The following is a 24,424-nucleotide window of genomic DNA, read 5'->3' as shown; positions in this document are numbered from 1 at the left end:
TGTCCTTGGCATAGTCCTTGACAGCATTGGTTTAATGGAATCACAGCACAGGGTTATTGTGATGCTTCCCTCTGTAGATAGAGCTGCCCCTGCTGTCAGGGCCCCTTTTCTCTCCACTTGGAGTCTAGGGACATGGGGAGACCTTGGGTCTGCTCCAAATCCCTCTGATGACAGCAACCAGTATTCTGTGTAGATGCAAATATTTTGACAAAATGTGCCCTCCCTGCCTCCTTGGTCAAACTTTAGGTGAGAAATGCAGGAGACAGATAGGTCTTTGAGATGTGCTGCACAGCAGAGTGACTACAGCTAATAAGGTAAGGTAGATACAAAAATTGCTGCAAGTAGATTTTAAACATTCACACTACAGACACACAAATAAGTGAGGTGATTGATAAGTAGCTTGGTGTAATCATCCGATATTGCATACATGTATGAAAACATCACATTGTACCCCACAAATATATACAATTATTATTTGTCAATTAAAGCAAAATACATGGCAAAACTAAACTAACTAAACTGCCACAGAAGCCCAATGATTTTTCAGGGTCTTAGGCTCTGTGGCCCGCCAGCTCCTCTGCAACTGTGCAGCCTCTGCTGGGCGCCCGGGCCCCATGGGGAGCATAATCGGGACTGAGTGCTGCGCAGCGGTGCAGGCCGGGCTGCTGTCCCTACACTGTGCCGCCCTGGCACGGACTCCCACGGATCCCACCAGGGCTGCAAAGCAGGAGCCCCTGCCCCACATGGAGATGAAGGGATGGAGCTTGGAAAGACCCAGAGTCATGCAGCTCTGCCAGCTTCTCCACGGCTTTTGGGGCAGGTCGGGCGGTTCTTTAGGGCAGCGGCAACCTCAGAAGCCAAGCCTTGGGGCGGGGAAGGAAACCGTGTCCCCAGGGGGCCTCCCGCTGAAGGACTGGGGAGACTGACCCCCAACCAGGCCACACCCCACCCTGGCTTCTGCCCAGATTCCCCCCGCCAGCCCGCCAGCCTCTGGCACTCCGTGCTGACCCCTGAGTCCGTTTCAAAGTTCTGCACAAAATAGGAGTCCACGTCCGACGGGCGGCAAGGCAGAGCCTGTGCAGCACGCGGTTTAGGACTGTGAGGGCTGCAGTTTCTCAGTTCAGCTTTCAGGCTGAGATCCTCGCCACACCAATTTCCGCGTGTTGTGGCTTCCAGCAAGTTCCTTCCCTTCTGTGAGGCTGGATTTCCTCACCCGTCGGGCAGGGCTAGTGTGAATCCGGGGGACCCAGTGAGAGCACCGGTGGGCAGAGCTCCGCTCCTGCTCAGGAAGGCGGAGTCCCCACCTTGGTTAGGGCTTCCCTGAGATTCTCAGGGTTGCGGTGAGGGCGGAGCTCAGTGGGCAGGGCCAGATCCTGGAGTGAAGATCCAGTCCCCAGCCCTAAGCAGGCTCTGCCCTGGTGTCCCCTCCAGAAGCAACTGCTGGATGGCAAAGGCTTCCCCTGGGAGGAGGGAGAGGTGGGGTGGGGAGGGCGTCCTTCTTCCAGGGCAGGTGCAGGAGGAGCTGGAACCTGGAATCCACACAGCCGGGGAGCCAGGCTGGGAGGGGGGCTCTTGGTTGCTGGGCTGTGAGCAGAGTGGACCCCTGGAGGACCCACCCTGAGTGTCACTGGTGTATCCAATCATCGTAGCCATCCTAGGCCCTGTCACAGCAGTCCTTCTCTGCTGGGTTCCAGGCTCATTCTGCTGCCTCCTTCCAGCCTCACTTGACAATCAGAAGAATCCCAGGCAGTGAGTGCTCTGGAGGCCCTGCTGACTCAGGGCACTGCAGGGCCACACCAGAGCAAGGAGTCCCCACCTCACGATGCTCCCCTCTAGAGCACGAGTTGGCAAATATTTCCTTTCAAGACCAAGGTAGTAAATGTTGTAGATTCTGAGGGCCTTCAGGTCTCTGTTGCAACTACTCAAAGCACTAAAAGCAGCTCTAGACAGTGCAGATGTGAATCGCTGTGGCTGTGCTCCAATAAATACTTGTCTATAGACACCTAAATTTGAATTTCATATCATTGTCACATCATTAAATGTTATTTTAATTCTTTCAACCATTTATAAATGTAAAATTTGTGCTTAGCTGACAGAGCCACACAAAAGTAGGCAGAGGGCCAATCTGGCACTCAGGCCACAGTTTGCAGACCCACGACCCAGATTATGACATACATATATATTTTTTAAACGGTAGGGAGGTGGAGTGTGGATTTAACAACAGCTTTGACATTCAGCTCACATGCTGTGAGTCAGTGAGTGCCAAAGGAGAGATGACCCAGAGGTCAGTATAGCCCCCCTGAGAGCTCAGGCTGGCTTCTAGGGCTGGTCATTCTTTTTTATACTAACAAAACTCCACCTTCTTTCTGTCAGTCACATCAATGGGTGATGGGACAAGTCGAGAGATGGAACTTCAAGGGGAGCCAGATCAGGGGTGTGTCCTTGGGTAGAACAGAAACACTACCCCAAAGGGAGGGGCATGAGCCAGGGTGGGGCCCAGAAGCTGACCTTGAGGGATGGTGCCCAGGCAGTGATGATGAGTACTTGAGAAGTGGGGCCTCCACTGGCCTTTGAATGAGCCCATCAATGGCCAGTGAGTGGGGCCATCCTCCTCACCCTGGGCAGGTCAGCCCTCCAGGCCCCTTCTCTGGGCTCTGCCACTGCTGAAATCCCTACAGGCCCTGGTGAAGTGGACGGTGTGGTAAAGCCCTGACCCCTTCAGGTGCTTTCAGGAGGCTGTGTGGCTCTGGGAGGCACCAGTGTGCTGTCGCTGCAGCAGCTGGAGCCTGAGTGGAAGACACAGCAGCATGGGCAGAAGCGCAGTGTGAGAAGCAGGTGCAGGCCCCACACTGGGGCATCCTCAAGGGGGATGAGGGCTGGGCCACACCCAGGAAGTCATCAGCCCCGAGGGCCCAGCACTGTGGCCCATGTATCCAACCAGGATTCAGATGCAAAAAGAAAAATAAAGTGATGAGAACTGTGATCCATATTTCATGCCAGAAACAAAAATTAATTGAAAACACATCCTAGACCCATATGTAAAAGCTTAAGCTGTAAAACTTGTACTGATGGGAAACAGGTTTATCTTGGTCATGAGACTGGATGGGAAGTAGCAGAAGTTTCTTCCCATCCTGGTCTCAGCTGTGTGTTGGGAACAAATCATGTCTGGAAAATCAAGTGTTTGAAAGACAGATCAATAGGCTGATGGGGTGGGTTATGGAGCATCTGTCTCTGGCAGACACACCCACCCGCAGAAGATGACACAGTCTGGGGTGTGGGTGGGGACACATCCAGCATCTGATTTTGAGTATGACTGGTAAGAAGGAGAGTGAGGAGCAGGTGCTACGGAAAAATGTGGCAGGGGACTGACCAGGTGGGGTGAGTGTCCCTGAGGAGTCTCCTCTGAGCTGGGTCTTGGGAGTGCAAGGTGTGCAGGAAAGAGCATTCCAGAGAGATCGCTGAGTCCTGGCCCTGAAAGAACAAGTGTGTAGGCAGAGTTTCAGTTCCTTGTGTAGGGGAAAAAAACCCTGGGCCTTTCTGGAAGCCAGAGCATCATTTTGAATGACAAGGTCTCTGCATGTCATTTATTGTCTACAAGACATGGTGATTCGCTTCTGCTTTCTCTTTTGGTGAGGGCAGCTGCCAGTCTCAGAGGTTCATCTTAATGACCTCTTGGACCAGATGAGGCAGCAAAGCCACCAGGAAACACTGAAGATTCACCTGGAAAAGGCCAAGGATTTTTTTAAGGAACATGAAACCCAGGTAGGCCAACCAGACTCCAGAATTAATATTCAAGGTCACAGTCAGTCTGCTCAGGAGCCAGGGTTGTGCCCAGCAAGGTTAAAGTGAAAGTTTTACCTCTACCTTGGACAGTGTGGTGATTCTTTGAATCTGTGCTCTCAGCCAACACAGAAACTTCCAGGGAAAATATTGAAAAGTTGTGGAGGGAAGTGTCAAGATGTTCCATTAAAAGGTTGTACGTGCAAATGCCAAAGGAGCCAAGAAACCAAAGAATGAGGATAATAAATCCAGTTTGCTTGTAAAGGGTGACTTATGATGGAAATTTGTGGACAGAAGCCTGGTCTAGACACTCTTCAGACTGCAAACTCCCAGACCCAGGGCTTACAGTAATAACTTGGGGAGAAGTGCACATGCTCTGAAAGGAATGTGCAGTTGTCTATGGACATCACAGTGTGTAATGTATGCAGCAACATCAGGGCTGTTTTGGAGGAGAAGTAAACCTTACATTGAATAGGTGTTTCTACATAAAGAGAAATGTGTCAACTAGACATTTCTGAGGCATTGCTGGACTCAGGGCTGGTCAGAAGCTGCATGGTGGATTAGCATTTAAAATAAAGTCACTTTTGTCCCCACACAAGGCATTGTACTTTAAAGATCAAGACCATAGATCTCCTTTTTAAAAATTTGAACATACCGGCTAATTGTTAAAGGAGAAAAGCTAATATGTACAATACAAACATAAATGTTTCCTTTATTCCTGAAGAAGTATTTCTAGAGACATGTACGCAGATACACATATATTGTTGTTTAAATACATGTTGGATCATACTATGCAACTTTTTCTGTTACTGCAGATATATTTCAGTTTTAAGTGATCATGAAGAATAAATTAATGATTTATAATGCTTTATCCCTAATTATCTTTTTTCATTTGTTTCAATTTCTAAACATTACAAACAGTTCTCTGTGAATCTTCTTGTATCTTTGAGCCTTTTTAACAACTAATTTTCTAAAGACCAATGGAATTGCACTGCCAAATAATTGCAGTACTTAGATTCTTGAAACAAAGATTCTTGCTCAGAATGCTAATAACTGCTTTGTTTAAGAAATTCAAGAACAAGGGATCATTCAATACAGGCTAGTTTTTGGAATTAAGAAAATGTGAGAATAAAACCCTTTTATTCCCATCCTTTCGTCCAGGGTTTTATTAACAAGATAAAATATTAAAAGGAAGATTAAATTAGCTTTAGCTAAAAAAAAAGAGAAACTCTAGGTAACTGAGGGAAGGCATGAAAAACACAATAAAACTAGAAAATGTCCCAGAAATATTTGCAATCTATGATAGCTCTGTCCCATCTCAAAATGCTCTTCTGGCTTAGGCCTAGTGCATCAAAAACAGTGTTTTTTTTGCCCAGATGATTTCTGGTTTCTTATTCTGAGAACGTGTGTCAGAGTTTGGGGTGTCCTTTCTCTTTCCTTCCTTTTTCCATTTTTTTTCTTCTGTTATTAACCTTAAATTTGTGGATGTAAATATCAAGAAATTGATATATTTTGTTAAGTGTTTTGTTTTGATTGACAAACATATTACAGAAAATTATAAAGAGAAAAAAATCAATGAAGGAACTAAACTAACTCACAATACTACCACTAAGAATTTCTCTCTCTTCAGTTCCATACTTCTGAGCCTCTGTGTGTAAGATTAGATCAAATGTGGACATTTCTGTTTGGCTTTGGATGACATTTCCATTCTCCACTCTATTTTGACAATGTCATAGCTGGAAGGAACAACGAATGAGATCACCTGATTAGTTCACCTTTCATATTTACAGATATGCATGAGGCCAGAGTTAAAATGGAAGGCCTTTGACATTCCTTCTTGCACCTCAGCACCATCTCTGATATTTACCTCTTACACTTCACCTTGAAAATGTCTTCAACTTAAACCTAATCTTTCTCCTTTCCCCACCATAAGCCATCATCTGTCTACTTCATAGTCTATAGAACAAAACAGAACATGGAGTACAACAAGAGCTAGTATTTATTGTATTTAACACCTCAGTACCTATGGGAAGGGAACCATAATCAATCCATTTTGCGGATAAAGAAACTGAAGCTTGGAGACTTAGTAATTTGGCCAAGTTCTGTTAGATAAAAATCAATTTTATGCTCCTTTTACACATACATACACTTAAATTATCTAACAATTTTAATGTTAAATTATTCTACATAATCTACAGACTGCTTTAGGGTAGTGTCTGATAATATTAGTGCCTTAGTACTTTCTGCTGTGAATCCTCATATCTTTAGACTTGATTTTTTATTAATTTTTTTCACATTAAGGCATCTGTAATGTACAAGTTCTCTTTTACAAACTGTGTTTTATGAACAAATTTTTTTTGCATTGATTACATTTGTAGAGTTTCTCTCAAATCCAAGTTTTCTGAACTTAAAGTTTGAGCAGTTGGTATATGGTTTCATTTCAGTATAAATTTTCCCATGCACAAGAAGATCTGTGATAGAAGTACAGGTGTTGTACCACTTTTTATAGTTGTGATTTTTTTAATCTGTATAAACAGTCTGGTACACTCTAAGACTTTTCTTTTATGAAAGGTATTTTGACACTTGTTACACCTATATTGCCGTTAAGGAGAATGACTCTCTGATGGCAGGTAATACATGAGCAAGCTTTCTCATTTTTCTTACCTTGGTAGGATTTTTCTCAGGTATGATTTCTCTAATATACAGTAAGGGAAGTGGACCAGGTAAAGGCTTTGTTGCATTCTCAACATTTGTATGTTTTCTCTCTGGTATAAATTTTCTTATGTTTATAAATACTGATGCACTAGTTATTGGTTTTGCCACTCTGTTCACTTTCATAAGGTTTCTCTTCAGTATGTTTTATCTTATGCTTAGAAACATGAACATAACATAAAGGATTTCCCACATTCTGCACAGTTGCAGGGATTCTCTGCTATATGAATTATCTTATGATAAGAAAGGCTGGGGCATATTTAAAGACTTTAATACTTTCTTCACATTTGCGGGTTTTCTCTTATATGAAATCTCTTATCAGAACTAAGGTTTGAGTACCAGGCATCGGCTTTGCCACTTTCTTCACATTTCTAGGTATGAATTCTCTGATGTTTTGTAAGGTTTGAGCACCAGGTAAAGGCTTTGCCACATTCTTCACATTTGTAGGGTTTCTCTCCAGTATGAATTCTCTTATGTATAGTAATGTTTGAGTACCAGGCATAGGCTTTGCCACATTCTTCACATTTGTAAGGTTTCTCTCCAGTATGAATCCTCTTATGTTTACTAAGGTACGGGTAATAGGCAAAGGCTTTGCCACATTCTTCACATTTGTAGGGTTTCTCTCCAGTATGAATTCTCTTATGTCTACTGAGGAATGAGTACTGTGTAAACTCTTTGCCACATTCTTCACATTTGTAGGGTTTTTCTCCAGTATGAATCCTCTTATGTATATAAAGGCTTGAGTACCAGGCATAGGCTTTGCCACATTCTTCACATTTGTAGGGTTTCTCTCCAGTATGAATTCTCTTATGATTGGTAAGGTGTGAGCACTGGGCAAAGGCTTTGCCACATTCTTCACAGTGGTAGGGTTTTTCTCCAGTATGAATTCTCTTATGTGTACTAAGGTCTGAGGCACAGGTAAAGGCTTTGCCACATTCTTCACATTTGTAGAGTTTCTCTCCAGTATGAATTCTCTTATGTGTAGTGAGGCGTGAGTACTGTGTAAACTGTTTGCCACATTCTTCACATTTGTAGGGTTTTTCTCCAGTATGAATTCTCTTATGTGCAGTAAGGTGTGAGCACTGGGTAAAGGCTTTCCCACATTGTTCACATTTGTAGGGGTTCTCTCCAGTATGAATTCTCTTATGTGCAGTAAGGTGTGAGCACTGGGTAAAGACTTTCCCACATTGTTCACATTTGTAGGGGTTCTCTCCAGTATGAATTCTCTTATGTTTAGTAAGGTCTGAGTACCAGGCAAAGGCTTTTCCACATTCTTCACTTTTGTTGAGTTTCTCTTCAGTATGAATTATCTTATGTGTAGAAAGGTTTGAACTATGGTTCAAAGCTTTGCCATAATGTTCATATTTATACCATTTCTCACCAGTAAAACTTATCTTATGATTAGAACTGCTTGAGCAAGATTTAAAGATTTTGTCACATTCTTTAAAATTGTAAGGTTTCTCTCCATTATGAATTCTCTTATGTTCAGTAATGTGTGAGCCTTGGTTAAACGCTTGCCCATATTTTTTACATGTAACACATTTCTCCACAGTATGTCTTATCTTATGTCTACTTAGATTTGACAATTTTTTACAGACTTTCAAACACTTATTACATTGGAAGATTTTAGCATGGGTAGTTGTTGAATGTTGGTGAAGTCCATTATTACATCCATTCTGCTCCTTACACTTGGTCATGATTTCCCAGTCTTTCATTAAGTTTAAATTGTCAAGGCCACAGTTTTCATATCTTCTTAGTACCACATTTTGGAATGAAACATTTATCCCTTGCTCTGGCAAATGGTCCTGGGTGAAATGAGAGGGAATAGCTGAAAGAAATTTGAAAAATAACAAATTATCCCACTTATTTCTTTTTTTATAATCTTATGAATATATATTATAAATTTAATATTTAAAATTATACCAAGCACATTAGCAAAATTGCATTTAATACAATATACATCCTATAATCCTCTTTTAGATAAAAGAAAAAGTAACAAAACCATCCTGACCAAATCGCTTTTGTGGGAATTCTAAAAACCGGGTAAGAGCTTCCAACATACCAGGTGAGCACACCAAGAGCCATATGGAAAGGGAAGAAATGTTTGTTATGTTTGCCTACCATGGCTTTTCCTCCTTAATACAGCATGTTGTATATAGAAATAAAATCCCACCCCCAGCTTCTCCCTCAATAGAGAATGAAAATACTAATACCTGTGTCCATCATTCTGGGTTTTCAGGGTCCTTCCAAAGGCCCCTGTTTCTATGTCCCATAACCCAGAGTGCTGAAAGGAATGGTGCTGTAGTTTGAAAGACAGACTGTGTGTACTGAAACCAAAGGTAAAAAGTCACTAGAGCAGCAGAGAGGCTTCAGTACCACAAATAGAAAACAGGTGTAGCAAATGATCACAGGCCCATAAGATAAAATGTGGGAAAACTGCTTTAACTAGAAAGTAAACACACAATTCCACCAAAGAAAATCCTCAGAATGGGCTGGGTGCAGTGGCTCATGCCTGTAATCTTAGCATTCTGCAAGGCCAAGGCAGGTGGACCGTTTTAGCTCAGGAGTTCAAGACCAGCCTGAGCAAGAGTGAGATCCTGTCTCTACTAAAAATAGAAAGAAATTATATGGAAAACTAAAAATATATACAGAAAAAATTACCTGGGCATGATGGCACATGCATTTAGTCTCAGCTACTGCGGAGGCTGAGGCACCAGGATTGCTGGAGTGCAGGAGTTTGAGGTTGCTGTGAGCTAGGCTGTCACCACAGCATTCTAGCCCAGGCAACAGAGTGAGACTCTGTCTCAAAAAAAAAAAAAAAGGAAGAAGAAAAGAAAGAAAGAAAGAAAAGAAAGGAAAGAAAGAGAGAGAGAGAGAGGGAGGGAGGGAGGGAGGGAGGGAGAGAGAGAGAGAGAGAGAGAGAGAGAGAGAGAGAGAGAGAGAGAGAGAGAGAGAAAGAAAGAAAGAAAGAAAGAAAGAAAGAAAGAAAGAAAGAAAATCCTCAGAATGGATTTGAGGTCCCTTAAACCTCTAGTAAAGTCAACTGGTGTCAGAGTCCCCCAGGAAAAAGGCACTTTATAAAGTTTGTGAAAGGTGGCTTTTTTTAATACTCTAATCTCAACTAAAGGTTACAATATACACAACATTTCAGGGAAATATAGCCCCAATAAAGAAACAAAATAAATGACCAGTAATCAGCCTAAAAGGACTGGAGAGGTAGAAATTATCTGAAAATATTAAAAATAACCATCTGAATGAGGCTGAATGAGCCCAGTGGGAACAATATAAATAGCTAAATAACATCAGGAAAATGACAATATCACAAAAAATAAAATCATAGAAAACATACATTGTGGAGCTGAAGAATACAATAAAAAAATGACTGAGATATTTTCAAATATAAAAAAGAGCCATAAAAAATTAAAATCTTAGCCTACTTCAGCTAGGGTAAGCACAAAGTGAGCTCTAACAAGACAGAGTACAAGCAAAGTTATGAAAATCACATGAAAGAAGAGAATCAGCAAGAGAAAAGTGATGTGTCATCTATAAGCATGCTCCTATGAGATTATTAGTGAGTTTTTCAATAGAAACCTTGCATGCCAGAAAAAGAGTTGGGTGATATAGTCAAAATGCTGAAATGAAAACTCCAAAGAAGAAATACCATATTCAGCAAAACTGCCCTTCTAAGTGAAGAAAAATAGAGACTTGTCAAGATAACTAGATGCTGAAAAACTTTATTACCACTAGACCTTTCCCACAAGAAATGCCAAAGGGACTCCCTTTCATTAAAAATTTAAAAATGCTAGAAAACAACACAAAATCATATGAAAATAAATAAAACTCTTGGAAAGACATACAAGCACATCTAGGTAAAATTCTGTAGTATTAAAATAATGGTGCAGAAAACACTTAATCATGGTATAAAATTTGAAAACAAAAACAAAAACAATACTAAAACTCTGTTAATAGGTATAGAATATAACAAGATATAATTGGTGATATCAATAACAAAGTTGAGGACAGATATAATGCGGACAAAAATTTTTATTTTTTTTTTTGGAGACAGCATCTCACTTTGTTGCCCGGGCTAGAGTGAGTGCTGTGGCATCAGCCTAGCTCACAGCAACCTCAAACTCCTGGGCTTAAGCGATCCTACTGCCTCAGCCTCCCAAGTAGGTGGGACTCTGGGCATGTGCCACCATGCCCGGCTAATTTTTTCTGTATATATTTTTAGGTGTCCAGATAATTTTAATTTCTATTTTTAGTAGAGACGGGGTCTCACTCAGGCTGGTCTCGAACTCCTGACCTTGAGTGATCCACCTGTCTCAGCCTCCCAGAGGGCTAGGACTACAGGCGTGAGCCACTGCGCTCAGCAGACAAATTTTTAAATGCAACTAAAATTAAGTTATTAGCACTTTAAAATATGTTGTTTTAACTATAAGTTTAATATAATTGCCATGGTAACCACCATGGAAATACCTATTATAGAGATACACTAAAATGATATGAAAGGAGTCAAAGTGTATAACTACAAAATCAGTGAAATACAAAGGAAGGCAGGAAGAAAGGGCAAAATAGTTAGAAGAATCAAAGAAAACATTTAATAAAATGCCAATAGTAAGTCCTTTCCTTTCAAAATATTATGTAAACATTCATGGACTAAACTTCACAATCAAAAGATGTTAATTGAATAAAGATAGGGACTTAGGAAAATAAAAAAAAACAATAAGATCCAACTATATACTCTTTCCAAGAGACTCAGCTTACATCAAACAACAAAAATGGACTAAAAGTGGCAGTACATAAAAAGATATTGCATGCAAATATTAATCAAATGAGAGCAGGGGAGGCTACAATTAGGCACAGTACATTTTGAGGGAAGACTTGTCATATTTTATAAACTATGCTTTAAGTCAAAACTGTCACAAAAGACACAGAAGTATATTAAATAAGTGTTGTTTCACTGAGAACCTATGATTTGTTTACATTATATATGTAATATATATAAAATATGAAATAAATATATGCATACTGTGTGTCTGTGTGTGTCTGTGTGTGTAAATTCAGGCTTGCCAAATATATAGACCAAACACTGACAGAATTCAAGCAAGAAATACACAGCAATATAATAATGCTAGGATATTTCAATAACCTCACTTTCAGTAATAAATAATAATGTAAGGCATAATATTAATAAGGGAATAATTGACAGTACTATACAAAATATAGACATATGGAAAACACTCCACACAACAACAGAATACACAGTCTTCTTAATAGCTCATAAAAAATTCCCCTGGATAGAACAACTATTGGCCGCAAAACAATTCTCTACAAATTTTTAAAAATTAAAATCTTACAAACTATTATTTATAACCAAAATGGAATGAAACTAGAAATCAATAACAAAAGGAAAACCAGAACATCTACAAATAAACGAAAATTAAATGGGATACTTTTGAGCATGGTCTTAATCAAGGATTGGAAGTCTGAATATTGTGAAGATGTCCATAATGCCCAAACTCATCTACAAATTCAAAGCGATCTCTTTAAAATTATCAATGTCATATTATGCAAACAAAGAAGAAGGAATTCAAAAATTATATGGAAGGCAAAGTACCATGAAGAGACAACAACCTTCAATAAAAGAAACAGTGTTGGAGGCATCACACTTTCTGATTTCAAGACATGTTACAAAGGTACAGTAATCAAAGCAGTTTGCTACTGGCATAAAGGCAGACAACGCAGACGAATAAAACAAAATGCAGCACAGACATAAAACCCTTGCATGTATTTTCAAATGAAGACTTATTTGCACATCCATATTATTACAGCATTATTCACAAAAACCAATAGGTGAAAACAACCCAAACTTGCCTCAGAAAATGAACAAATATGTATAATTTAGGATATAAAAATAATGGAGTATTTCTCAGTTTTTAAAAAGGAGGAAATCTTCTAGCGTCTACTATAAAAATAAATCTTGACATGCTAAATGAAATAAGCCAATCCACTCCCCAAAACAGATACTTCTTGAATCCAGTTATATAAAATTTCTAAAGTAGTTACAGCTTTAGAAACAAAAGAAAAATACAATAATGTTGGTAAAGGACCAGAAAATGCAGAAAAGAGGTACCTGTTTTATGTATATTGAGTTTTATCTTTGCCAGATAAAAACATTCTAGAGATATATATGTTGTATAACAATGTCAATATACTTAACATGACTATACTCTAATTAAAATATTTAAGATTCTAAATGTTATGTGGTTTTACATGAAAACTACATAATATCAAAAATAGATTTTTGAAGTTATTTAAAAATTATCTTCAAATCACACAAATATTTCACACAAAGATAATATATATTCACCAAAAAATATATTTTGAAATTAAGATAATTTTATGACTATTTACCTAGACAGGATAAAATAACCATTGACAACCAACCAAGAAAAAATATACTATTCATAAAGTAAATAGGAGTAATATTTATACGGGTAAGCAAACACAAAGAAAATCACATTCGCAATAGGTACATAGGTGATTTATCTTTGACTTTTACCAATCATGTCTTAAAGTATACGGAGTCCAATATTATCATACAAAATTATAATATATAGATAAACCTAAAAACTTAGTTGACTGATGTGAAGTGGCCTATATTAGAGCAATAATATTTCACAAAACACATTATTGTCATTCATAAAAAGCTTTGATAAAAAAATTTTAATCATTAGACATTTAAATGATACTAGAGAAACTTTCTTATTACTATGTTGGTACTCTTCTTACACAAAAGTGAAAGGCTACAGCAATCCAGCTTTCAGAAACAGAGAAAAGTCTTACATTTCTAAATACAGAAACAACATTGTAAAATGTGTAGTGAAACTGATGCACAAAATGAATAATTAGGAATAAATTATATTATCCTGTTGATAAAGGTTGATTTCAGTGCATGGAAATGCTATTTACATGCAGTAAACTGAAACATACAAACCAATCAGTTTAGTAAAATGTGGTATGCAAACTAATTCCCTAATTCAGTTTTTGTAAAACATATAAATTGAAGCACATTATTTTAGATCCTCAAAACGTTCTCTATTAATACATGATCAATATAAAATATTATAACTTGTCACATTAATAACAAAGTGAGTCATATAGAGGTATGATTTTTCAATAAAATTAAAATTAACTTGTTATGAGACTAAACTATATTGTTATAACTTTAAGATGTACTTGTACTCTTCATTTCTCAAGGTGCTCGGAAAGAAATTCTCTACAGAAGTCATGGCCAGGTGTGGCACCTCACACCTGTAATCCTAGCACTCTGGGAGGCTGAGGTGAGAAGACTGCTTGAGCTCAGGAGTTTGAGACCATCCTGAGCAAGAGCAAGATCTCGTCTCTACCAAATATAGAAAAATTAGCCATGTGTTGTGTTGTGACTTTGGAGTCGCAGCTACTAGGGAGACTGAGGTGGGAGAATCACTTAATATCAGGAGTTTGAGGGTTCAGCGAGCTATGAAGATACCGCTGCATTCTATGCATCCTACCTGGAGTGACAGAGCAAGACTCTGTCTAAAAAAAAAAAAAAAAAAAAAAAAAAAAAAAAAATTTATGCTAAAGAAAATGGGAGAGGAGAAAGGAACCAAAGCACATAACTGCAAAATCAGCAAAACAAAAATGAAGGCTACAAGAGAAGAAATCAGGGAAGTCTAGAAGATATGAAGAGTAACTGCATTTCTTTCAGTAACTACTTTAAATATAAATGGCTTAAACTCTTAAATCTAAAGAAGATAAAATGGCTGAATGGATTAATAATAATGGAGTTTCTACAATATTATGTCCACAAGAGACTTATGTTAGCCCTAAGGAGTCAAGTAGTCTGAAAATAAAGGATGAAAAAAAACCCATGAAAATAGTAACCGCAAGTGGGTGCAGTGGTCATAATTATATTAGACAAAATAAACTTTAGGTCAAAACTGTCACAAGAAACAAAAATTGATGTTAAATAATGACAGCATAGGTCCACTTACCAGGAATCTATAACAGTAATATATATAATATAAATATAACACATATGTATGGTATATATATAAAATAAACACATACACATTATATATGTTATATAATTTATGTTGTATAATATGTACATTATATGTATATACATCAGGGATTCCAAATATATGAAACAAATATTGGCAGAAATGAAGCAAGAAATGCACAGCAACATGGTCACTGTTTATTTTAAGCCTCCACTTTCAATAACAAATAGAAACATCAGGTATAAGATCAATAAGAAAATAGAACACCTGAATATAATACACAAATTAGACCCAACAGACATGTACAGAACTCTCCAGTGGAGGCCGGGTGTGGTGGCTCACGCCCGTAATTCTAGCACTCTGGGAGGCCGAGGTGGGTGGATTGCTCGAGGTCAGGAGTTCGAGCCCAGCCTAAGCAAGAGCAAGACCCCCGTCTCTACTAAAAATAGAAAGAAATTATCTGGCCAACTAAAAATCTATATAGAAAAAATTAGCCGGGTATAGTGGCGCATGCCTGTAGTCCCAGCTACTTGGGAGGCTGAGGCAGTAGGATCGCTTAAGCCAAGGAGTCTGAGGTTGCTGTGAGCTAGGCTGACACCACGGCACTCATTCTAGCCTGGGCAACAAAGCGAGACTCTGTCTCAAAAAAAAAAAAAAGAAAAAGAAAAAAAAAAAAAAAGAACTCTCCAGTGGAAAGAAGCAAAATGTACAATATTTTCAATTACAGCTGGTGCCTTCTGTTAGGACACATAATAAGTCTAATCAAATTTGAGATGACTGAAATCATACAGTGTATCTTTTCTGAACCAAATGAAATAAAACCAGAAATAAAAAGCAGGAAAAAAAAACTGACAAATCCAAAAAGATGTGGAAATTAAACAAACTCTTGAACATATTCTAGCCCAGGGATCAGATGATTTCATATTATTAAGATGTCAATACTACCCACAGTGATGGACAAATTCAATGTTATATCTATCAAAATCCCATTGGTACATTTTTTGCGAAGATCCTAAAATTTGCTTAGCAACTATGACTAGCCAAATACCCTTTCAAAAGAAGAACACAGGCACAATACACATCCTGATTTCAAAACATATTACAAAGCTACAAAAATAAAAGCAATGTGGTACTGGCACTAAGACAGGTAAGTAGATCAAGGAAAACAAAAGAGAGCCCAGAAATAAATCCTTGTGTATATGATGAAATGATTTTCCACAAGCTGGCCATGACCACACAATGGGGAAAGGAGAGTTTCTTCAACAATTGGTGTTGAAAACTGGATTACCTACATAAAAATAAAGTCGGATCATTCCCTTCTGATATAAAAAAAACTTTAAATAGATTAAATACATACAAGAAATATAACTAATAAAACCCTTAGAAGAATATATAGGAAAAAAATCATGACATTAGTATTGGCACAGTTTTCTTGGATATCACATCAAATGCAAAGCAACAAAGAAAACAAGAGAACAATAGGGCTTCAGCAAATTTCAGAATTTCTATACATCAAAGGAAAGGTTTAGTGGAGAGAGCATACCACATACTAAATGGGTAAAAATATTTGTAAAACATTCACATTACAGGAGTTAATATTCAGAATATATTAATATAAACAATTCTGAAACTTCAACAATAAAAAGTTAATAACTTGATCAAAAAATGGACAAAGAATTTAACTGATAGTTTTTGAAAGAAGATATACAAATGGCTAAGAAACATTTGCAAGGACACTCAAAATTAATAATTTTTAGAGAAATGCAAAGCAAAATCACATTGAAATATCACCTCACACTCAGAATGGGCGATATAAAAACCTTGTCAAAGATGTATAGAAATTGGAACCCTTTTGAAATATTGGTGTTGAAAATAATGCAGATACTTTGAAAAATGTATAAGGGTTCCCTAAATAATTAAAAATTAAAATTAGCATATGATACAGAAATCCCATTTCTGGGTATCTATCCAAAGTATGCAACGCAGAATCTGGAAGTGGTATGTGTGCACCCATGTTCATTTCAGCATTATTCATAAAAGCCAAGAGGCAGAAGCAACCCATATGGCCTTCAACTCATGAACACATTAAAAAAATATGGTATACAGACAACGCAATATTATTTAGCATCGAAAAGGAAAATCTTAGGCCAGGTGCAGTGGCTCATGCTTGTAATCCGAGCCCTTTGAGAGGCCAAGGCAGGAGAATTGTTTGAGGCCAAGAATTCAAAGCCAGCCTGAGCAACATAGTGAGACCTCGTCTTTACAAAAAAAATAGAAAATCTAGCTAAACATATTCATGTGCACCACTGTTCCAGATACTCACAAGGCTGAGGAAGGAAAAACCACTTGAGCCCAGGTGTTTGAAGCTGCAGTGAGCTATGATGACACACTGCACTCTACCCCAGGCATGAGAATGAGAGCCTGTCTTAAAAAAAAATCATAGAAAAAAAAAAAAAAAAGAAAAATCTTGGCACCTTCTATGATAAAAGTAAACCTTGAGACTATTATGTTAATGGAAATAAGCCAGTAACGATGTTAGACAGTGTATGATTACACTTAATATGCTGTATCTTAAGTAGTCAAACTCATAGAAATAGAAAGTAGAAGGAAGTTTGTCAAGGGCTGGAGAGAGGGTAAAATGGGCAGTTGTTACTTAATAGGTATTCAGTTTTAGTTTTGCAAGATGTAAATTTCTAGAGATCTTGTGCATAGCAATGTAAATATACTTACTATTCCTGAAATGTACATGTAAATAAACTTAAGATGGTAAATTTTATGTTTTACTGATTAAATTTTTTTAAAAGAATAACTAAAATTGTTGTCAAGCTTTTCAGAAATTACATTCAAATAACAAAAGTGCTTCTCTCACACCAAGATAATATAGATTCATCAACACATATTGATACATGGTAAATTTAAGACTATTTCCATGACTACTAACCCAGACAAGACAAAACAACCATTGAAAATCAGCCAGGATAGGTTTATCACGACAGTGAAGAAGCCCAGAGATGTAATACATACAGTTCTATGAAATAGGGGATTTCCCATTTCCGTATTGGATCCATGGACAGGTCAGAAGCTAGTAGAGTGGCACCAATTAGATATATCTTCTTTCTTGGACCAAGTGATAGGATTTCTAGATGACCATGGGCAACTGGATGGACTTTCTAGCAGTCTCCCCAAAAATGTGCCCATTCAGAGAGTCTTATAGATGCAAGTGAAGACAGCCAGCTAGAAGCTTCCATCAGAGGCTCCTTGGAAGAGACACATTTTGATTCAATACAGAAAAAACAGGGTAGCTACTGTGATGAAGAATCTGATCTGAACTTTTTTATGGCAGTGAGGAATTCGTATCTGTTTGTGGTTCCAATGAAGAAGATAACGTAGAAAACATTGCCAAGTCCAGAAAGTCTTCCCATAAAGATCTGGGGCACCAAAAAGAGAAGAGAAGGCCATTAACTCAGCCCCCTGCCAGAACTGAGCCTGGAACAGCCACAAACCACCAAGCATTATCAGTTGTTGACTCAGATATACTAGCAATGTCACTTGAAAAATCAGATGTAACAGAGTGGAAGGGGTAGATGTAAAAGCACCAAAAAAGCACAGCTGATGTAGTGGTATCCAGATCAAAAAAGGGAAGACACCATTCATCCAGAGCAAGCTAAACTGCTAGCTTTGGTGAAGCATGTCCAGTGTAAAGGATATCTGAATGAACATGTTGAACTTCTCACCAACTTCCCTCCAAGGAAACTATCTCATCTGGACTATGACATTATGTTACAAGAGGCAAACCTTAGCCCTTAAAAAACTGTCTTTGTACAGGAAAGAAATTAACACCATGGCCTGAACTATCTCAGCTTACCCCCCCCCCAATTTTTCCCTTTTCTTGTGACACCATATCACCAAGTATGCATTTTGGGTCATAGGACCATGGAGCCAAAGTTGGGCAGACAAGTCACCTGTCTTCTTTTTTATTTCTTGTTCTCTCCTATGATCAGTCTCTACTTGTTTTTCTTTTTTCTTCCCCCACCCCCAGCTTACTTTTTTCTTACCTAATATGGTGACCAAATAGAAGTGTAGAAGTGTAAGGATAAGTTCTCCCCTAGAACTATCAGCAGGAAGTGTGTGTTCCAATAAGTGGTCTCTTGCACAGCACTTCCTGGGGATCAAATGTTACTCTCCAGACTCCTTTGGCACAGGAATGGCTAAATTCAGCATATGAACAAACTCCCTTTTTGTACGTAGGGAGAAGAAATTCTCTAACATATTTTGTTTTCTCTTGTTCTTCATGTAGGAAATATCATATAACAAAATACCTAGGCTTTGGTTTACATACAAAAAGCATCCTTTATTATTATTAATCATATTTAATTTTTTTTAAGGATTCCCATCTTCCTAGCGGTAAGAATTATTTCCATGGCATCTGTTATTGGCAGAATGAGTGTTAAATGTGGAGTGTGTAGCATGGGGTAGCTTTCAGTGCCCTAGCCCGAGATAGTTTTCTTTATTATTACTCTATTACCTATATTGACCCTGCTGGTCCTACAATGAACATCTAGTGAGCAAACTGTGGTGACCAGAAAAGGAAGGTGCTTGCTGTTCTGCCAGTATGACATATTAGCTCCTTTGACCCCTCCACTGTCTGGGTCCAGTGATCCTAGGAAGGCAGCTGGTCAATAATCATGCACAACAGTGGCTTATAATTGTAACCACTCTGGTTATTGATTGTCCTAAGTTCTTTAAGGCACACTAGATATGCCCCTGGGGAAAAAGAAAATGTGCAGCTGAGAGTTGCTAACCAAGTGCCTTTGGTTAGAAATAATGATTCACTCTTTCCTCCTAGTTGGAATGGTCTCTAAAAGTCCCTGTTGACTGAAAGAGCATAATTCCTGAAAAATGGTGTTTTCTTTTAAAAGGTATCAAAACTGAAAGCCTCTCTGAGGGCAAGAGCTTTAAACTCAATTCATAAGAAAATATAATTAAGGGGGTTTGTGGAGATTACCAGTAACCTTCAGATGTTGTGAGTTTCTTTTGCCACAAAAGCCACATTCAAATTGTAGTTAGTGAAAGGTTTTTTAAGTATTTTTAGAAGAGACCATCTCAAATCTGTATAATACTATTTACATATGAGTTTCACTATATATGTGCCCAGTTCTTATTCTGTGCTTAAAATAGAGTCTTCTGAAGGGGTAGTAATAATTCTGGTGACAAAATCAGAACTTTAACTTGTTGTAAAATCATAATATGGAATGTACCTATTTTGTCAATTGGGGATTTAGATTGAATCTTCTACTTGAGGAACGTAAATTGCTACTGCACAGAGACCTTTAAGTTCCCATCTACTTTAAGATTCCTCTCTTGGTAACTATGGAATTGGGGTGGGGGGAGAATCTACATGTTGCTCATACACAATTAGAGAGTATGGTTTCTAATGACTAGATTTTGAGGGATCTTCCTTAAACAATGAGCTGTTAATTTCTCCAAGAAGATCACAGAAAATTCTGCTTATTCTTCAGTGAGTCCTTTTGACTTAACATTCTTACATTTTTTCCTCAGTCTGTGTAAGTGCTTATGTGTAAGTATGTAACTGTATAAATATTTATAAATATATTTACATAATTAATTTCATTTATACGTTGACTCAAAGTTCTCTCTTTAGATTGGTGACTGAGTAATAACACTTTGGTGTCTTTTCATAGGCTCTAGAGACTAATTAGCAGTTTCTGATTTACTGAGGAAATATAGATTTCTTGTTAATTCCTCAATTGTATCTCTGAACTTGGATAACATACTTGCTATTTGAGGAATAGAGCTGTATAGTATCAAAGGAGCACTGTAGGGTAAAAAATTTATTGGCAGTGGACATGTCAGAAATCTAAAAATTAAGAGAGGCACATTGTAAAGAAGGTTATGCTCATTTTTGAGCTCTGATGGCATCCATCTCCACTCCCAGCAAAGTCAGAGCTGAAGCCCAATGGAGAAAATATGTGAAGTCAAAAATTTTTCCTAGCATTCTCTATATTTCATTTTCTTGCCTACTAGCTTCTCTTGATAAAAACATATTGAGAAAACCTAAGGAAACATGTTCATTAATGAGAATATAGTTCTTTTTGCTTTCCTCAGCACTTATATATTCATTTATGAGAAACCAAACTGACTTTTTCAACTTGGATTACTGTGAAATGATTAAATAAATATAAAGTGATTCAAGACACAACATGATACTTTCATCCAACTTATATACAACTGGGATGTTTAGGGTACCAAAGGTAGAGGATTTTGTTTTATTTTGAGGCAAGAGTATAATTATCTTGAGGTTGATATAGAGGCCCATGGGGAGGAGTTATGGATTGTACATGGGGAAGAGTAAATAAGGAGTATTGCCTTGATCCAGAACTTAACCCACTTATGGAGTATACTTCTTCCAGTTTGCCTTATTTCTTCTGCAGGTTCCTTTGCTCTTTGGGCCAGAGATTTTATTGAATAGGTTAAATGAAATCAGTAAGGTTAGTTAAAAATCATTCCTTATGGGTGCTGTAAACAGCTTGGAAGAGAGTTTAAAAGATAGGGAGGAAAAGAACAAGGTACACTTAGAGAATAATGAGAAAAATACAGGGAGATAGAATGAAAACTAGTGGGAGGAAAATGAGAGGCATACTTTCTTGAATTTGATTTAGAAAGGAAGAAGAGAAGAGAAAAAACAGTGTCCAATGAGGGAAGAACAGGAAACTAATTTTAAGTAACTTCCATGTGCTAGGTGCTTTATGTGCATTTTCTCCTTTAATCTTTCTGAAAACCCTACAAAATGTATATTTTCCCCATTTTATAGATAAGGAATAAAACAAGTGTAGAGAACTTGTTGAGGATGTCACAATTATTAAGTGGCAAATCAGAATTGGAACCCAGAGTCCATGCTATTTTTACTTCCATAGTATGTTCTACAATAGAGGAATCAATTTGCCCAAACGATTGTCTTCCCATTGTTTTGCTTTGTAAATTATCATAAGTTTTGTTTTCTTAAATCTAAGGAGTGTAGTTGAGAGAAAGCTTGTGGGATTTGCACTATGACTATAAATTCTCATTTATGTCATTATTTTGAGAGGCTGCTTACCAATTGCTCTTTAAAATGATGCACTCATGAAAATGTGAAAGAAAAATAACTGTGTGGCATTATTTGCCAAGAATAAATGGAAAGGATAAAAAATAATTTTATCTTTAACCATTTTTCAGAAAAAATAAAATAACCTTTTCTGTGAACATCCATACTTGATTATTGAACCCTGTATGTGTATGTTTTACAATCTTTTATAAAAGTCTACTTCCTTGACTTTATATACCAACAATTATTAATTGAGTCTTTAATCAAAGTTGGAAATATTTTTAAATATAAGATTTGATTCTTACTTGTTTTATCCAGTTACAAGACACACTATAGATGAGATAATTGGAGAACATGTAAATGTTCACCTTTTTGAGGTTGAACTATAATCACAATAGAAGTTTAGAAAACACAATACTGTAGGTTACAGTTAGGAAAGTCTTCACAAAGATGTAAGACTGAAAGGTGGCAAACATAGTAGTTTAAATTTTCTTTTGACTCACTATATTCTCCAGCCATACCTTTTGTAACTACTATATTTAGGGCATAAAGTTTGTCAACAACAAATAACAACACTCCAAGTAGGAAAGGATTACTGATCCCCAGGACTAAAGATTATTATCTAGCAGAGAACTCACTTATACACTTAGGAAAAATAACAGAGGGAGTCACTAACTACTGAAAAATTAAGGAAAGTGGATGACAATTCTAATGATTCCCTTTCGCCTACAGTAAACTTAAATTTTCAAGTGAAAATTTTAGTAAATATGGGATGCCTACTAATTATCTAATTTACTTCTTGCATGATGTGAAACTCTAGCATGTTGTTGTGAATATTTGAATCTAAAATTATAAAAACTTTAATATAGAACAAAACAGAAAGTGAAAATACATAGAGAATGTGAAATTAGCAAGATGGTGGAACATGAAGTACCCTGCTTCTTTATATCCCTGCAGCAACAAACATTTTGCAGCCATACATGGAAAAAAGTGTCTTTATGACAGCCCAGCGCAGTGGCTCATGCTGGTACTCTTAGCTACTAAGAGGCTGAGGTAAGACCACTCCAGTCTAGCAGTTTAAAACTAGCCTGGGTGATATAGTGAGACTCTACCTAAAAAAATGTGCATTTATGAGAGCTTTGGGATCCAAGGAGGAGGATTCCAAAGCCGCTAAAGCCATAGAACAAGAAAGGTAATTTTAAAAAGACAGGCCCTAATTCAGGTGGCAAACTTGAGGACCCCTGTTCTTGGCTACAGACCAGGAAATGGCCCAGTCAACTTGGTCCCACTGAGAATTCTGAAGTGGCCATGCAGGCATCTCCAACTTCTCCCAGCCATGATCTGGTGGTACTCTTGCCTATCAAGAGAACTAGGGAGAGATGCCCACTTGTGGTCATGGAGACAAGCCTGCACTGTGGTCTCTGACGCAGTTCTGTGACCCAGTTCCAGCCCTCTTAGACACAGTCATTGCTCAGTTCTGCCCACCCAAGGGCCTCTGCAGTGAAATGGAGAAAACTTCTCAGTGGGAGTCACACTCATCCATACACCTGATGTCAGGTCCACCCTAGGCAGACCCAACTGCAAGTCCCTGCCCTGCAGATCAAAGTCATGAAGGCAATCCAGCCTGCTTATAAATAAGACAGAATTCACAACTACCCAAGCCCCTGGTAACAGGCCCACACTCAAGGCAGACCTAACTGCATACCCAGCAGCAGACTTGAACCCAGTTACAACCCCTCTGATCTACAAACCCAGAGGAGACCCCATAAGCCTGGTACCCCAAAATGAAGATCTTTACCTGCTGAAACTGGCATATTAAAAACTAGAAGAGGTGTGCATTCCTTCAAATGCACAGATAACAATGCAAGTTTATATTATACCCATTTTCAATGGCTCTATTTTAAGACAGTATAGGAAATCCTAGGCAGAAGTATTAGGAAAGAAAATGAAAAAGAAAAAAGCTGTCCAAATAAAGAAAGAAGTAAAATTGTCACTGTTTGCAGATGACATAATCTTACATACAGAAAACTATAGATAGCACACGAAAATACTGTTTAAATTAAAACATACACTTGGATGAAGTGCAGGTGAACAAAATATTAAATTAACATATAAATATCAGTGACTCCATACGTTAACAACAAATAAGAAAACAATCTCATGTAAAATAATACCAAAACATTAATTTTTAGCAATACATTTTATCAGGATGAAAAAGCTTTACACTGAAAGAATAAGATATTGATGAGAGAAATTGAAAAAGACACCAATAAATGTAAAAATACCCCATTTTAGGGATTCCAAGAATAAATACTTTTAAAGTGCCATATAATTCAATGTGTTCTATAGATTCAATCAACTTCCTATTAAAATTTTAATGGTATTTTCCATAAATGTAAAAAACACAATGTTAACATTTTCATGGAACTTCAATAGACTTTGTTTTCTTTTCTTCTTCTTTTTTTTTTTTTATCTAGAAACAGTCATGCTCTGTTGCCCAGGCTAGAATGCCATGGCGTTAGCCCATCTCACAGCATCCTCAAACTCCTGGGCTCAAGTAATCCTCCTGCCTCAGTCTCCTGAGTAGCTGGGACTATAGGCATGCACCACTATGCCTGGCTATTTTTTTTTCTATTAATATTTTCAGTCATCCAGATAATCTTTTCTACTTTTAGTAGAGATGGGGTCTGACTCTTGCTCAGCCTGGTCTGGAAATCCTGACCTCAAGCAATCTCTCAACTCAGCCTCCATGAGTGATAGGATTACAGCCATGAGCCACCAT

At 37.8% G+C, this 24,424-nt stretch overlaps 1 pseudogene; it reads left to right on the top strand.

The window, feature by feature from the left end:
- The first annotated feature begins 2,586 nt into the window (after nt 1–2,586).
- LOC123649033 lies at nt 2,587–18,377 on the top strand (annotated as a pseudogene).
- The last annotated feature ends 6,047 nt before the right edge of the window (nt 18,378–24,424 follow it).

The sequence above is a fragment of the Lemur catta genome, chromosome 13, assembly GCF_020740605.2.
Source record: "Lemur catta isolate mLemCat1 chromosome 13, mLemCat1.pri, whole genome shotgun sequence".
Lineage (NCBI taxonomy): Eukaryota > Metazoa > Chordata > Mammalia > Primates > Lemuridae > Lemur > Lemur catta.
This window is presented reverse-complemented; position numbering and strand designations above follow the sequence as displayed.